The 16610-nt window shown below is 30.6% G+C and overlaps 1 protein-coding gene and 1 long non-coding RNA gene across 2 annotated transcripts in view; one reads left to right on the top strand and one right to left on the bottom strand.

The window, feature by feature from the left end:
* LOC143059511 (uncharacterized) overlaps window positions 1-16610 on the top strand; it is a 162689-nt gene that overhangs the window by 46805 nt on the left and 99274 nt on the right. The gene's annotated exons all lie outside the window — the stretch shown is intronic.
* On the bottom strand, window positions 3974-10021 carry LOC143059810 (uncharacterized). Its single transcript, XR_012973618.1, has 3 exons — window positions 9857-10021; window positions 6823-7044; window positions 3974-4337 (listed from the first exon to the last, which is right to left on the bottom strand). It is a non-coding gene; the product is annotated as an uncharacterized LOC143059810 (long non-coding RNA).

Raw genomic sequence — 16610 nt, 5'->3', positions numbered from 1 at the left:
GTATTAATATTTTGATGTTGTGTTTTGTATACTAGTATTTGTCTTTTAATTGTTTTTTTTTTTATTTTATTTTCCAGCTACGGCATTTCTAGTTTGTTTTTTACTTAGGAATTGGCGTCTGTAGCTTCTTTTCTCATTTGTGTTATCTTTACATCATTAATACTGTTATATATTCCTAAATATTACCTCAACAATTTGATGTGTCGTCACGTAGATTCAACCCTTCAATACATCACAAACTTTCATGACATCTATTCATAAAAATAGTATATATCGAAAATACTTTTGAAAAGAATGTCATATGTAATTTTAAATTAAAGGGGTGTTCAACGACCTTGACTACCAATGATGATCTATCACGGTCGTCAACAGGACATGGCATATCAATAATATATACACCTAATCATTGATATAACGAAGCAGAAGTGTGTTTGAGTGATTTTATTTATTAGGAATGTTTTTGAGTAGTGTGTTCTATTATTTTCTGGTTGACCTTGCTCCCCAGTTCTGAAAAGAAATACAAAACAATTTAATAAAAAGAAAATTCTTATTGACAGAAACTGACTATCATTATAGTACGTAGTCTCATACCAATCAAATTATAAATTCATGCAACATAGCTTTTCAATATAAAAGATATCGATGTCGGAGTTGTTGAAGGCCTATATTTGCTAAAATTTTACCTCATTTGGTTTTTAATGGAGAGATATCGCAACTGCTACCATGTCAAATCTTCCTACTCTTATAATATGTAAAATCTGATAGGAAAGCAGTGCATGCTCGTTTAATGATAGACGTTCAATTATGTTGTTAAGCTAGCTACCCTTCATGTAAAGCAATCTAAATTAAATTATTTGGAAATATATAGTGATGTGCGTTTTATTAACAAATATTGTAATAGTATCATTACTCAGCTGTAATAGATGGTACTTGATAAATTGGCCAACCTGTCCAGGACAGTATTAAAATACATATAACTTAATTAAGTGTGAGAAATCAACAAATATATCAACCACGTGATCAACAACACCGTTCACATTTTGTGTACCAGACAACCTACAACAAAATACGTATCAGTTACGTCATGTACGTTAGTAACGCTCAAATAAAAAAAGTAAAAAGGCCCAAAAAGTAAGTAAAATGTTTGTAAAAGAAATCTCATATATTTTTCTTATTTCCTTGGTTATACGCTTAATTGCCGATTTTAAAACAAGCTGTTATAGTCCCACCAAATCATTCTCACTTGAAATTTTTATAAAATAATGACTAATTTGAAGAAAAAAATATTACCGCAGGCGTTCATTTGTAGTAGCAGGCAGTTTTTTTTTATATCTATCTCTCAAGCCTTTCACTTAGAAGTTTCATTGTCATCGGAACTGGGACTGAAAGTATAAAATAACTTGTTTAACAGTTATAAAAAGGTACTTGTAACATTTTTGAGAATTTTAACAATTCAATCAATGATCGCCAATTTGTTGTTGAAGGTGCTGGAGATTTATAAGCATATGAGATTAACTAAATAAAACTATGACATTTCTCTTCCAAGAACAATTTTACTTATGCATATTACTTAACCATGTGCTTGGCATCGTACGGATTCGATCCAAGTACTTAAAATCATTCAACCCCTAATGGATGAATTCGTCGTAGATAAATAAAATCGTATAATAAAAAAGCAAAAAGGGTGTTAAATTTGACATATGCCTTTTTGTGCTTCTTTGTCACATATTTTTTTTTATAATGATTAAGATTATGACACAATGTTGACTGATGTACCCCTAGTTTTTACATTTTTTACCTATTATGTCTGTTTGTTATGTTTTGTTCACACATCGTTGTCAATACAATGACCTTTGATGCGACTGTCATACTAGTGAGAGGTTTTTCAGCTATAAAACCAGGTTCAATTCATTATTTTTTACATAAGAAATTGCCTGTACTAAGTCAGGAATATGACAGTTTTAAGAATTTTCACATACCCTTATAGTAACACTAAATACCCAATGTCGTGAAAATAGTTTTTACCCATTTGCGTCGCTTAGTGATTCTTACGGTTGACTATTTAATCTGTCGATTTAAAAAGTTGTATCAGTTGGTATACACACCTTCTTGTCTGAAAGATGAACACAAATCCCATGATAATAATCTATTATATAAATATTAACAAAAACATTAGTGAATTATCGTAACGTAGTCGAATACGGGGTGTTACTTTAGGTAAAATGCTAGTGTCCTGATCAAATACAGCAGCTGATTGTCAGTTGCAAACTGTTATGCTACTTATAAAAAAAAACCAAAGCAGTTGTATCAGGTTGTATGCCTCTTTTACAAATATGTGATATATAATAGGTACAATTTACACTTACTGTTAAGTCTGGATTAAGTCGTTTTGACTTCTTCATTCCATAGTTTTATTCATCACCAAATGAATTCTATAATGAGTTTCAGAATATAAATCAAAAGACACATCATAATGACATGCATTACAAATGAATATATAATATTATCGATTTCTACAATATATGTGTAGTGTTTCTATATTATACACTCATGTTAGAATGATTCCACTAGAGAAAGCAAAGAACAACGTACGCAATTGATATATGAAATCTGAACACATAAACACAAGGTTACAAATCTACTAATCATAGAAATCAGGATTGAAGTTTTGTTTTTGCGCCAGACGCGCAGATCGTCTACACAAGACTCGTCCGTTCCACTCAAACAAAAAGGTTAAAACGGCATAAAAAAGTACAAAGTTGCAACATATGGAGCAAACAGCCTTTTCCATTGCAAGATTCCTCCTTTTTTGTATGAGCTCGATCACCACTTTTAGATTTCTTTGTTGTGATTTTGTCAACGTTTTCGTTGTTTTTTTTTTGCATTGTGTAAACATCATTACTTTATTTCCACTCTTGTTTTGTAATATTTCATATAATATCAGATAACAGACCTTAATTATCATGATTATCAGTATATTTATTTTTGGTTTATTATAACAAAAACTTATTTTCATATGTTTAAACCCAATGATTTAGTGTTGCTGTCTTATTCATTTAACATAATTGCCATTTTCGTATATTTGTAAAGTCGATATAACTAAACAGTCACAGTACCGTCCTGAAAATATACGTAAAAAAATATATATTATTGAAATATGTATTCCCGTAGCGTATTATACATCATCCCTAGCTGTGAAGTTCAAATCGAATAATCAAATGAAAGTTGTAATTAGTAAATATACAATGTGTAATTATTCATGAATACAACATGCTTAAGTTTTTCTACGTAATAGCATATTTCAAAAAAAAAAAAATTGCACAATATAACATATGTTTCAAATTGAAATATTAAAATTAAAATTTATCAATAAAAGCTAAGCAAAGAGATTATGCACTGGGTATTATGAAAACATTGAAATACATTCGTTGATGATAAATAAGCATGGTATAAAATAAATGAAAGAACATGACAGAAATTCATAGAAATGCATTATTCGCTACAAATAACGACTTGCTAGATACGATGAAAGCTTTGAAGCTAATATTACTTCACAATATTACTGAAATACTATATGTACTTTAAAAAAAATGTTGACCTTTAGATGAATCGACTTATCTTAGATTTCCGTAAGTAAATGAAGCATTGTATGGTACAGAATAATGAATAGACATAAGTCTACGCTCTTAAGAATGAGTGTAAACAATTCACAAACAGTTTGCATTAAACATCATTAACACAAACAAAGTCAGGCAATTTACTACAACACGTACAAATTATATTACTACATTTTTAATATGTCTACAAAACATTGATAATTTTCCTAACAAAGCACAAAACATTTAACATACTTTTGTAACAGTTATACATGTTAAATAATATTTAATGATATTTTTTCATGTCATAATTTTTAAAACTAATACAAAGGTTTTGCTCATTTATCAATACATTGAATACAAGTGAAGATGCCTGTTATGTTGGTTCGTGTAAAATTATGATCAACCTTAAAGATACACTCTTTTATTTTAATATTCTTTCATAAATTTTATTTCAAACTCTAGTTATACGTGTAATCTTACCTTCCTGTTTAACGAACACAACACCATAGATCTGATGTGTATCATTATGAACAACTGTCGCCTTTTGTCCTTGAAATTTGTTGATTTTAAGGATTTGTGTATGGCTTGCACAGAAGATGAAATCATCATTTAAAGCAATGCCCCAGTTATAATTCTTTTTTAATTTAAATACTGTTCTGGTAGCAGATCCATTGTATAATGCAGACTTCAAGTCACCCGTGCCACTGTCCATCCAATAAATTCGATCTCGAGGTACGTCTGCAATTATAAACATAAGAAAACAATGCAAGTCAAAAGCTTAAGTAATGTCTTTTTGCTCTATATTATTCAAATAACATATCACAAACTGAAAGAACATTTGATTGAAAAATGAACATAAATCAAGAAAATGAGATACATATCATATAATACTGTAGGATAAAGGAGACAACAGTTACACATATTACAGTTAAATTAAACGTAATTATTGTTAATCTAAAATACGAATAAGAAGTTGTGATATGATGGTCAAATATTCAACTTTTCACAAGAGATTAAATGACACAGAAATCAACATCTATATGCACCGCACAGTGTTTATCTTGGTAACTTGGACATCATAGTTTTAAACATGTAAACACTTAAGTATAAAGCATACTGTAAAGTGTTCATGAAATCAATGATTAATAAAAAAAATCATGAAAAACATATTTTGCTGTGATCTATGAAAATTTTAATGGTTTTCTTTTTTGGTTTTGGAAAAAGATAAGTCTCATTGGCACTTATTCCACATCTTCTAATATCTATTTATGATATATATAAACGAGTCTAAATTAAAAACTCCGTTCAAACCTATGATTGCGTTGGATAAAACACGCAATTTTTATACGTGTGCATGTAAAACAAATTTCGTTGTAGAAGGGTCTAAATACAGCACAAACAACATTTTCCAAAAGACCAAAAAAGTGAAAAAGTATATTTAAACAAAACGCATTTAACTAACAGGTCGAACAACTACTGTTCTTAAACCCTGCTGACTGCCATTGGCGATTGCCAAATAAAATTGATCACGAGATGTAACAAAATGGATCTTAATATAAATTTACTGCTTAACAGAAAATGATAAACTTGTGACAAAGATGTCATGCCACAAACACAAAGTGTCAATATTTTTTTGTACACTATATCTAGATCTCGACAATATATGTCTCTTCGGTGATGTTAGGGATCGAAACGGTATTTGGAAGGCCATATTATTAACCCTCAATTTCAGATAGACTCTTGAATTTTAAGAGTCAATATAGGATGAACGGATCATATTAACCGGAGGGAAAATATGATACAAGCCCAAACAAAAAAATATTAACGAGTCTAAATTGAAAAAAATTGGATAAAAACCGCAATTTTTATACGTGTACATGTAAAACAAATTTCGTTGTAGAAGGGTCTAATAACAGTACAAACAACATTTTCCAAAAGACCAAAAAAGTGAAAAAGTATATTTAAACAAAACGCATTTGACTAACAGCTCGAACAACTGCTGTTCTTAAACCCTGCTGACTGATATTGGCGATTGCCAAATAAAATGGAGGGAAAATATGATACAAGCCCATTATTATATATATAATTGTTATCTTATTAGCATGCATATCTACTGCTATACCGAACACAGATGTTGTTGGATTATTTATTATTACTGTTAATTCCTTTCCGTCAAATGTTAATCTTTTTATCAGTCCGTTATATAATTCTTCACCAAAGTAGATCCACCTTATAGTACATAAAAAAGCAATTTTTTTAAAATTAATTGTCATATCAATTTTAGTTCCTTGACAAAAAAACATTTACGATCTCACTTAAAGTCTGAACATCTTCATAACAGACGATAAGTCAAAAACTTATGACGTCTAGGAAGGCTAGTTTCCAATTCTTGCTTTCACGCCTTCCTCTAAATTCATAATGCTGGAGCCATCATTTTTGGTTGGACTTTGAGAACTGATTTTGCTCATAACTTTGAAACCTAATTTAGCCACGAAACTTTCATTGAAGGCTGAAAAAATGTTTGTATTTATCTTATTCTTAACTTTTATTTGTTTGTTTGTTAAAAAAAAACTAAAGTAATAATCATATAAGTTACACTTCCATCCGAGGCAGACGATTATCTGCAGCTTTTTAGACCTGAATCTAAATATCTTTTAGGAGAGTATGAAATAAATGTTTGCACCAACTTGGAATTACCGGAACCTTTGTTTTATATAATCCGGAAGTTTATGTCCGTCAAAACATATTTTATACTCCTTAGATAAGGCATCTTAAATGAGAAATCAGCTAAACGTTCTAGTAAAGCAGTAAAATCCCGCTCAAAGACCAACTTAAAATATGAATTCGGCGTTATAAACCGATGTAAGGCGTTAAAGAAAAATGTATAATTAAGACGTGATGAATATTTGGTTTAAAAAGACGACCTGCAAGTAGTTTTCTTAAAAGAATCGATTATAATAATTTTTAAATTCTGCGATAATTATACTTGAAACACACCAATGATAATTAATTATTTTAAAACATTTTATCTTTTTCTGATAGAATGAGTGTAAACAAAACCATGACATTATAATTGGTTAGACTATTTGTAGAAGTTGCATACAACATTACATATATTCGAAATTGGAAAGTAGCTTTGCACATTATACTCAAATAATGTTTATGTAATGCAATCATTGTAATACATTAAGAAAATGATTTTTCAAGAGTCAAAGGAACTAACCTATTTACTAAGTCAAGTGTCAGAGCAGAAGGATTATTTGGATTTGCACTTAAAATTAACGTTTTGTTAGATCCATCGACATCACATCTAAAAATCGTTTTATGAGGACTATCTTCTGCCCAGTAGAGATGCCTATTTGTAGAATCAAATGTTATGGCTAGTGGTACATTTGTTTCGACAACTCTTTCAAACATAACAGTTTGATTAATCGGATATTGAAACCTGAAAAGATAAAACAATACATGTTGTTTTTGATATGCTCGTGTTCAACATATCATGACATATACTGTATACGTATTATCTCAAATCGTTTACCAATTATTATTTCGTTATACAAAATTTTATCTTGAGTTGCAGTGCTTACCTAAACAGAATAGTAATAATACTTTCATGAATATCAAATCGTGCCAGTTTAAGATCTGCCCAGTGCAGTAAATTTCAAATTCACTAAATATTGACAAAATTAAACGCTCCAATACATCAACCATAAGAACAAATATAAATTAACTGTCATGTTCTTGATTTCGTTCCGGTGTATATCCCCCCCCCCCCAAGAAAAAAATGGAGGGTGTTATCCGATTTTATACGTAGTTAAACCTCCTCTTGATTTGTGAATTGTTTATAGTTTCGCTATAAAACCGAGGAAGCAAATTAAACCTACATAATTGATGAATGTGAAAATAGTTGGGGTACAGCATTCAAAACGCTTAACATAGGTATCACACAAATACAACTCAGCTGACTTAAATATTCAAACAAACCTACAAATAAATATAAAAAAAGACGCCAATAAAAAAGTTCATTGTGCGTCCCAAACCAAAAGCTTTTAAGTTGATGATCGTAGTTGATAAAACAAACCATAAATACTTTCCCGATTAGGTACCAATTTGAAAAAAAAAACGTTTAAGGTAGAAGAAAACAAAAGGTACCGTACAAACCTCATGCGTCGTAACAGTACCTCTTTAGACATAATATCATAGAAATTGATCCAATATCCACCCATTTTGGTGCGAATCATATCTCTGGCCTTACATTGATACTGTGCTATGTACGCAATGTTTCGGGTTATTTCGGAAATATTTTTATTCCAGGAAAACCTTCATCAGAGACCACCCCTATTGTTTTTGTTTTGATTTGTTTTGATTTGTTTATTTTTTATTTTTGATTTATTTCTCTTTTATTACTATTTTACTTTAATTTATTTTTTTTTTTTTTTTTTTTTTTTTTTTTTTTTCTTTTTAATTCTAAATATTTTAAACCGTTTCTGAATTGTGTTTTTAATAATTCCACTTTTTGATTTGTTTTTTGTTTTCCTTAACTTTTTCAACCAATGTTGAATTAATTAATTAAGCGTTTCAGAGTACGAATTTGTCCTCAGAAGAATATCATTTTACATGTGTTATTTACATGATGGTCATTAATTAGTTCCGCACAGTTAAATGTTTAGTAGGAACTGTGAGGTTTAGATAAATTATTTTATAGTTCGTTTAACTAATTCACCAATGTTCCTGTTTCTTTTGAAACCTATTGATAGGTTTTTATGGAATTTAGCACCTATTGTAGAATCCGTTTTAATAAGATGCCAGTATTTCCTGAATACTTTTGGAAGTTTTTCTGCTTGAGGATGATAATTTGTAATGAATGATACATTGTATTTATTTTCAACTTTGTTCTTTTTCTTTAATTTAATTTGCCTGTCTTGGAATTTGATTTTTGATAGAATTTGTTCTACCAATTTTCGTTTATATCCTCTTATTAACAGTTTTTCAATAAAAAGATTTTTTCTGGTTTGAAATTCACTTTCATTGTTGGTGTTTCTAAGTATGCGAATGCCTTCGCCTTTAATAAAAGATTTAAAGTTTGAGGCCAGAGATATGATTCGCACCTAAATGGGTGGATATTGGATCAATTTCTATGAAACAATTTAGAAAATAGACATTTATTTGGTTCATAAGTGGTTCGTTTTTATATAAATTAGACCTTTGGTTTTCCTGTTTGAATGGTGTTACACTAGTAATTTATTGGCCCCTTTAAAGCTTGCTGATCGGTGTGAGCCGTACCTTTTCCTATAATGGTTTACGTTCATAAATTATTATTTGGATGGAGAGTTGTCTCATTGGCACTCATACCACATCTTCCTATCATCTATATATAAAGATTACAAACAAGAACAGAGGAATTAAAAAGAATAAGCACAAGTTACAAATATCTTAAACAATTGATAGAGTCAGGAAATGAATAAACATTGGAGAATGAATTGATGACAGTTTAAAGGCAAATCAATTGCTTATTAACGAAAAAACATGTTAGTTCAATGTAAATAGAAACCTGCTTTGCACTAGATCTGTACTTTATCTAGATATACATTGTGCTATTTAACAAGGTTACAAACCACAGAAAGACATGCCACCTTTCCCAGAGACTTTATTTGAACTCCAATCCATTCTCGTTCTCCGAAATAGTGCAGAAAATAGGACTTCAACTCGCGAACACGCGCACAAAACGGACGAAAAGAGTTTGTCATGTTTGTAAAGGTTTTAATCGATAATCTCTTTTTTAAGTCTATATAAAAAAGAATATGTGGTATGATTGCCAATGAGACAACTGTCCACAAGAGACCAAAATGACATAAACATTAACAACTATAGGTCACCGTACGGACTTCGACAATGAGCAAAGCCTATACCACATAGTCAGCTATAAAAGGCCCCGATATGACAATGTAAAACAATTCAAACTAGAAAACTTACGGCCTTATTTATATAAAAAATGAACCCTCTAGTTCTGCTTCCGTAAACAATATCCATATTTTTAAAAATCTTTAACGTGATACAAATCATACACCACACAATGCTTGTATAATTGTTAGCCTTGCATGATAATAAAATTTCCAAGTTTGTTGTGTACAAAATAGCTTTTTCTTAACAATCCGTCAACTCATTAAAAATGTTCATATACATGATGTATGAATACAGTTCGTATCAGTAGACATATGTGTTTTTCGATATTTATCTATAATACATAATCATAATACCTAACTATGTCCGAGAAAGAATATCTTGGAACATACACGTAGCTGTCTTTATAATCGTAAGCTAATGAATATACAGTGCCAGTTTGATTTGCAATTACTCTCGATACCATTGTATCCAAATTCAATTCTTTCAAATAACCATGTGTAGTAGAAAAGAACAGCTTTTCTTCAATACCTGAAATACATTTGACAACAATTTGGTTTTTAAATTCATTACATTTAACATTCAATCCTCATATTACAGTATGGAGGTTTACATAAACATGTTTAGTTTTTTGTCAATCGAAATGATCAGTCAGTGACGTTGCTTGGTAACGATTCGGTCACAGTACTCAAAATCGTTCAATCCTTCATGGGTGGATTCAACATAGATAAATAAAATCGTATAATAAAAAAGCAATGAATGATGTTGTTAAATTTGATGTATGCCTTTTTGTGCTTCTGTGTTACATATTTGTTTGTTTGAATAGTGATTAAGATATAACTCAATGTTGACTGATGTACCCCTATTTTTGACATTTTTTCCTATTGTGTCTGTTTGTTTCACGCATCATTGTCAATATAATAAAATTTGATGCGACTTTGATTCAAGTGAGAAGTTCAGCTAGCTATAAAACCAGGTTCAATCCAACATTTTCTACATAAAAAAATGCCTGACCAAGTCAGGAAAATGACAGATGTTATCAATTCGTTTTATGTGTTTGAGCTTTTAATTTTGCCATTTGTTTAGGGACTTTCCCTTTTTTAATTCTCCTCGGAGTTCAGTAATTTTGTTATTTTACTTTTAACAACATAAACAAGTACTTATAAAGGTTTTCTTTAAAATGATAAAATCACTAAAATTGATTTATTTAAAATTTCTATTGAAGCATGGATTAAAAATAGTTTTCTTTATTTTATAACATGAAATTAAGAGTATATTAAATTTGAAAGGCAACAGTAGTATACCGCTGTTTAAAACTCATAAATCCATGGACAAAAAACAAAATCGGGATAACAATCTAAAACCGAGGGAAACGCATTAAATATAAGAGGAGAACAACGACACAACACTTATATGTAACAAACACAGAAACGGACCAAGCATCAGACAAAATCCCACGAGAATAACAAATATAACATCAAAACTAAATACATGAATTTGGGATAGACAAGTACCGTGACACGTCTTATCGCAATGTGAAATTACACTCAAAAATAAGAGAAAACAAACGACGCAACGTTTAAATGTAACACATGCAGAAACGAACAATAATATAGCAACATGAGCAATGGCCATATTCCTGACTTGGTACATGACATTTTTAAAGGACAAAATGGTGGGTTGAACCTGGTTTAATGGCAATGTTAAATATAACATTGAAATGACAACATAATATTACAGGACTACCATACAAATAAATAGGAGAACGTATTAGACAAAGAAACACGTGATTAATGGGTAACAAAAAGCATCAGGTTTAAAATTGAATACGCCAAAAACGCACCTCGTCCACACAAGACTCACCAGTGACGCCCAGATATAACGGATCGAAAGTGAAAAAAAGTACAAAGTTGTACAGCACTGAAGATCAAAAGTTGAAAAAGGTTGTGTCCAATACGGCTATGTTTTTATGCTTGGGATAAGAACATCCTTATTAATTATAACAATTAATGACTATTATAAGATTATAACTTGTAAAAGTTATTTAATACATATTTGATAGAATAAATCATTAGAATTAGTGAAGTAAATTATTTAGTGGCTTTAGGCGGCACATAATAAATAACTTTAAGCTTAAATTTTAAGATTTGCAAAGAAAGTGATATTATGAACATGATGAAAGTCCCAAAAGATCGATCTTTAACCCTGAAGCGTCGATATGAAATGTAATTGCGTCAGAAAGGCAATTAATGTTTCAGTGGTATTAGTTTTCATATTTCATGGGATGATAACCAGAAGGCTGTCAAGATTTGTTAGGTAATAAAATATGTATAGAGAAATACCTATAGAAAGTAATTTTAACAAATGTTACTCATATAAGTAATATCTAGAATAGCCTCGTTTTCAACATTACTTGTATAGGTAATATTCAAAGTTACTTATTTAAGTAATGCCAATGATTGATGAATATGATGTTACAAACAAATATGATCATATATAGAGTTATCGTTTAATCATTCCAAAAACTAGGTCAAAAATGCTATAATTTAAGAAAAAAATAAAAGACCTTCATTTACAATGCATTCGGAAACATGTCCGTATTACCGAAAATAAAACATAGGATTATAAACTAATACGGTGATTAAAAAAGATGGATGAAAGATACCAGAGTGACAGTCAAACTCATAAATCGAAAATAAACTGACAACGCCATTGCTAGATATGAAACAAGACAAACAGACAAACAATTGTACACATGACACAACATATGCAAACATTTGCTTCCATGTTTCATTCAAGATTGAAATACATGAACACATACTCTGTTAATCTCTTAATGTAATTCGCTTTTTTAATTAAAAAGAAAAGACATTCAAATCCGATAAAAACACTTAGCAAAAAGTCCCGAGGCAAATGGCAAAATAAAAAACTCATACACATCAAAGGAATGGATAACATATTTTGTATGAACCTGCGTGACCTCAGAATGTAGTAGAAGGTACGATTACTACCTCGCAAGTAGGAGAAATCGATTACGGGGAGGGACGCTTCAATATATGAGTTATTACATATATACACAATGGAAATTGTTTTCTGTTCTACTGCCCTCTACATAGTTTGGCTGTATACAATGTAACCACTGATGTATAGACTACTATATTATTATTGATTATTCAAACAAATGAATTCAAAGAGAAAGATGCGGAAAGAAATTCTAAAATTTTCGTTTAGAAATAAGATATAAAACAAAAATAAAATACCAGTACTGGAATACTGTTTGAGACAATTATCAGTTGAGAACTAATGATTATGCATCACTATATATACGTTATTTTAATGTAACGTCAGGTATCACGAGTATCGTGCGTAACGTCTATATGAAACTGATGAATTGATTGCTCCCGTGCTCCAGTGGCAAATATATCACGCATATTTACGACGAAGCGAGAGTGGATCTGAAGTAAATGATTGATACATTATCAAGATATAAAGAGTGTACTAGCGGTAAATAAAGGCAACAGTAGTATACCGCTGTTCAAAACTCATAAATCCATGGACAAAAAACAAAATCGGGATAACAAACTAAAACCGAGGGAAACGCATTAAATATAAGAGGAGAACAACGACATAACACTAAAATGTAACACACATAGACAAAGTCCCACGAGAATAACAAATATAACATATATATATAACATCAAAACCAAATACATGAATTTGGGATAGACAAGTACCGTGACACGTCTTATCGCAATGTGAATTTACACTCAAAAATAAGAGAAAACAAACGACACAACGTTATAATGTAATACACACAGAAACGAACTATAATATAACAATGACCATATTCCTGACTTGGTACAGGGCATTTTTAAAGGAAAAAATGGTGGGTTGAACCTGGTTTTGTGGCATGCCAAACCTCGCACTTTTATGACCATATGAAATATAACATCAAAATGACAACACAGGACTACAATATAAATAAGTTTGAGAACACAATTGACAAAGAATCACACGAACAACAGCCAACACAAGGCAACAAGTTCAAAATTTTTATACGCCAGAAGTGTATTTTGTCCACACAAGACCTATGTGTGACGCACAGATACAAAAGTTTGAAAGTTTGAAAACGTATGCCGTACTAGATAAAGTTGAATAATGATCAAAATCTTGAGTTACGCTATTAGCCCCACCCCCCAATTTTGAATTATGGTATTTCGATGGCTGTTTTTTTTCAAGTTCAAGATGGTTAGAAAAATCTAACTTTACCATTTTAAGAATTAGTTCTTACTCAAATAAAGCCAAAAACGTTATGGTTACCCCCAAAAACGGCAAGAAATGAACATTTGAAATGCACATTTTAGATTTTTTTTAAATATTTCTAACGGTGTCGATTTGACCAAAGTAAGATATGTTATTCTTTGAAAAAAAATGGAACGTCATAACGTTTTGAAAAATATATGTCATCATACTCGTTTTTGAGAAAAATCGAGTAATATAATATTGTTTACTCAATCCCTTCCGTAAGACTCACAAATTGAGCCAAAACTTAAGACGTTTCGGGACGTAACGTTATATTTCCCCGCTAATTTTTCAAAGGCAGTGCGAAGGTGTTGCAGACAAATGTATTTTTACACTGTGACTTTGTTGGATAGTTTTCTTGATAGCACTCATATCGCATCTTCTTATTTATAATGGACCAGTACCTGTACGAGATAATAATTCAGTTAGCTTTACTATTGTGTTCATCAAAATTGTGAAACCCGGGTGTGAAACATGTAAACCATTAACCCGAATAATTCAGTCGCATTCCATTGACGCATTTGTTTGGCCTTATGCGAAATAACGATTACTTTTATACGTTCTTTTCAAACATTTCTATAGGGCAAGAAGAATTAAATAAATTGTCTGATAACAAACTAACCAGAACAGTCAGTATTTTCTACGACGACAATCACCGATTCCCAATCTTGAATGTGTACTTGTGTAACAAAATCACACATGTCTATTTCAGCATGCATGTTTAGTGAATGTCAAGTTCGGTTTAAAATTCTGAATCGTAGGACAACAATGTTTTTTTGTTTGTTTTAATTGTTTTAATTAGTTAAAATAGATAATTATTCACATTGAGCGATGTTATATGGTTGACCATTCGAGATTCTATTTTGCGTACCCGTCTTCAGCTGAATTTGTGATTTTATATATAATATTACTACGCGGGCCTCAAGGGATTTCAAATCGAAAATAAATGCAAAAATGTGAGTTCTTGTGTCTTTCGAAGTACAAACATAATTAATTGCAGGATATAAAGACAATAACTGTTTATGTCTTTACATATCAGATGTATTTGTACTCGGCTCCAAACAGGAATAATAGCTCGCTTAAGCTGGCATTACACCTGTTTCTTAGCCTCGTAAAAATACAGCGGATATTTCATAATATTTTATGTAATTTGCGATAACAAACTCCTCACTTAATAAGGATAATACATTGATCACCTTCAGTATGGTTCAGAATAAAGTCGAGTTATATCAAGTAAAATTCAGATTATTTTGACTATTTATGTTCGTATTGTATATGACTCTTTAGTTGCATATTTTACTTATTTAAGTAATGCCAATAATTGTTTTTACTTGTATTGCACACATGTATATGAGGGCCTCAGGGAAGATTAGTAATTGTAACTAACTGTGTTTACCCTCTTTAAATAAAGAATTTATTATTATTATTATTATACAATACTCGTCAACAGCAATACACAAATGAAGTCCGGTAGTGGGCGGAGCTTTGAAGTGATATCTGTATAGTATACAGATATATCATAGCGCTATCCGTACAGCTGTATCTGCATAGTAAGATATCAAATTATAGGATAAAATAACATGATTTTATACTTACCACAAACGCCATAAAATATCATAATTAAATATGACATACACCACATGCTTTGAAATAATTTCATATTTGTGTTGCTTAGTAGTTAATTTCATTCAGTCCTTAAAATAAAAAGTTAAACAAATATTAATAATAACCAGTTTAAAAACACTACAACTGCATTGCGTTGACTTAAGAATAAAAACACATCCGCAAAATGCCTGGTTGAAAGAAAATAAACTGTTAAACAAATTATCACTGGAGAATTTCAGAAAAGGTATCAAAGTATCTTGTACATGAATTTATGTCAATACAACATTTGGATTTTTTACCAAATATATACCCAAAACAAATTTAGGAATTACATGTATCTACTAATTTTTTAATGAATTTTTACACCCTTTTACTAACTGATAAAACAATGTTGCATTGTGTGATCAGCTGATCAAAAGATGATTTAAAGATCAGTTAGCACTATAACAAAGTCATCATCCTAAAATATACCTTAAAAATGTTAAACTGTCTGAAACATATTGGCTGAAAATGAACGACAATAAATATTTAATAAGACGTTGTTCAAATTGTATGATGAATATATGTGATAGAGTCTTAATGCCAAAAATACCATAATCAGCAGATTGGACAAAAAAAACACCAAACAATTAAGAGATAATCACAATCATATCTCAAAATAAGTATAAAAAAAGAATATGTTATATGATTGCCACCGAGACAACTCTCCCAAACAGACCAAATGACTCAGAAATTAACAGCTACAGGTCACCGTATGGACTTTTACAATGAGCAAAGCGCATACCGCATAGTCAGCTATAAATTACCCTTAAATCACATATGTAAAACAACTCAAACGAGAAATCCAGCAGCCTAATTAATGTACCACAAAACGAACGAAACAAAAATGTATCACTCAGCAACAAACGACAAACGCTGTAATGGTTTTCAAGACGACTTAGTCATAATCACTTTTTTAGTTAATACCACTGTCCTGTAGGCAGTCCATATGTGTCTGATATCTCTTCAAATTTAAGTTTTGAAAGATATATTAATACTAAAACAACTTTGGATTGTTAATGAACAGAACTTCATCAACACATCTTAATGTGAAAATGAATGATCTGTCTTCTTTTATCTTCCTGTTTTGGACAAGTGTCTGAAGGAACTCTAACCCATATGAAAATAAATCGACTTCGGCAATGCAAGCAGAGGCGCTCAGAA

Source organism: Mytilus galloprovincialis, chromosome 14 (genome assembly GCF_965363235.1).
Source record: "Mytilus galloprovincialis chromosome 14, xbMytGall1.hap1.1, whole genome shotgun sequence".
NCBI classification, from domain to species: Eukaryota; Metazoa; Mollusca; class Bivalvia; order Mytilida; family Mytilidae; genus Mytilus; species Mytilus galloprovincialis.
The sequence above is the reverse complement of the archived record's forward strand: the minus strand, read 5'-3'. Positions and strand labels throughout refer to the sequence as shown.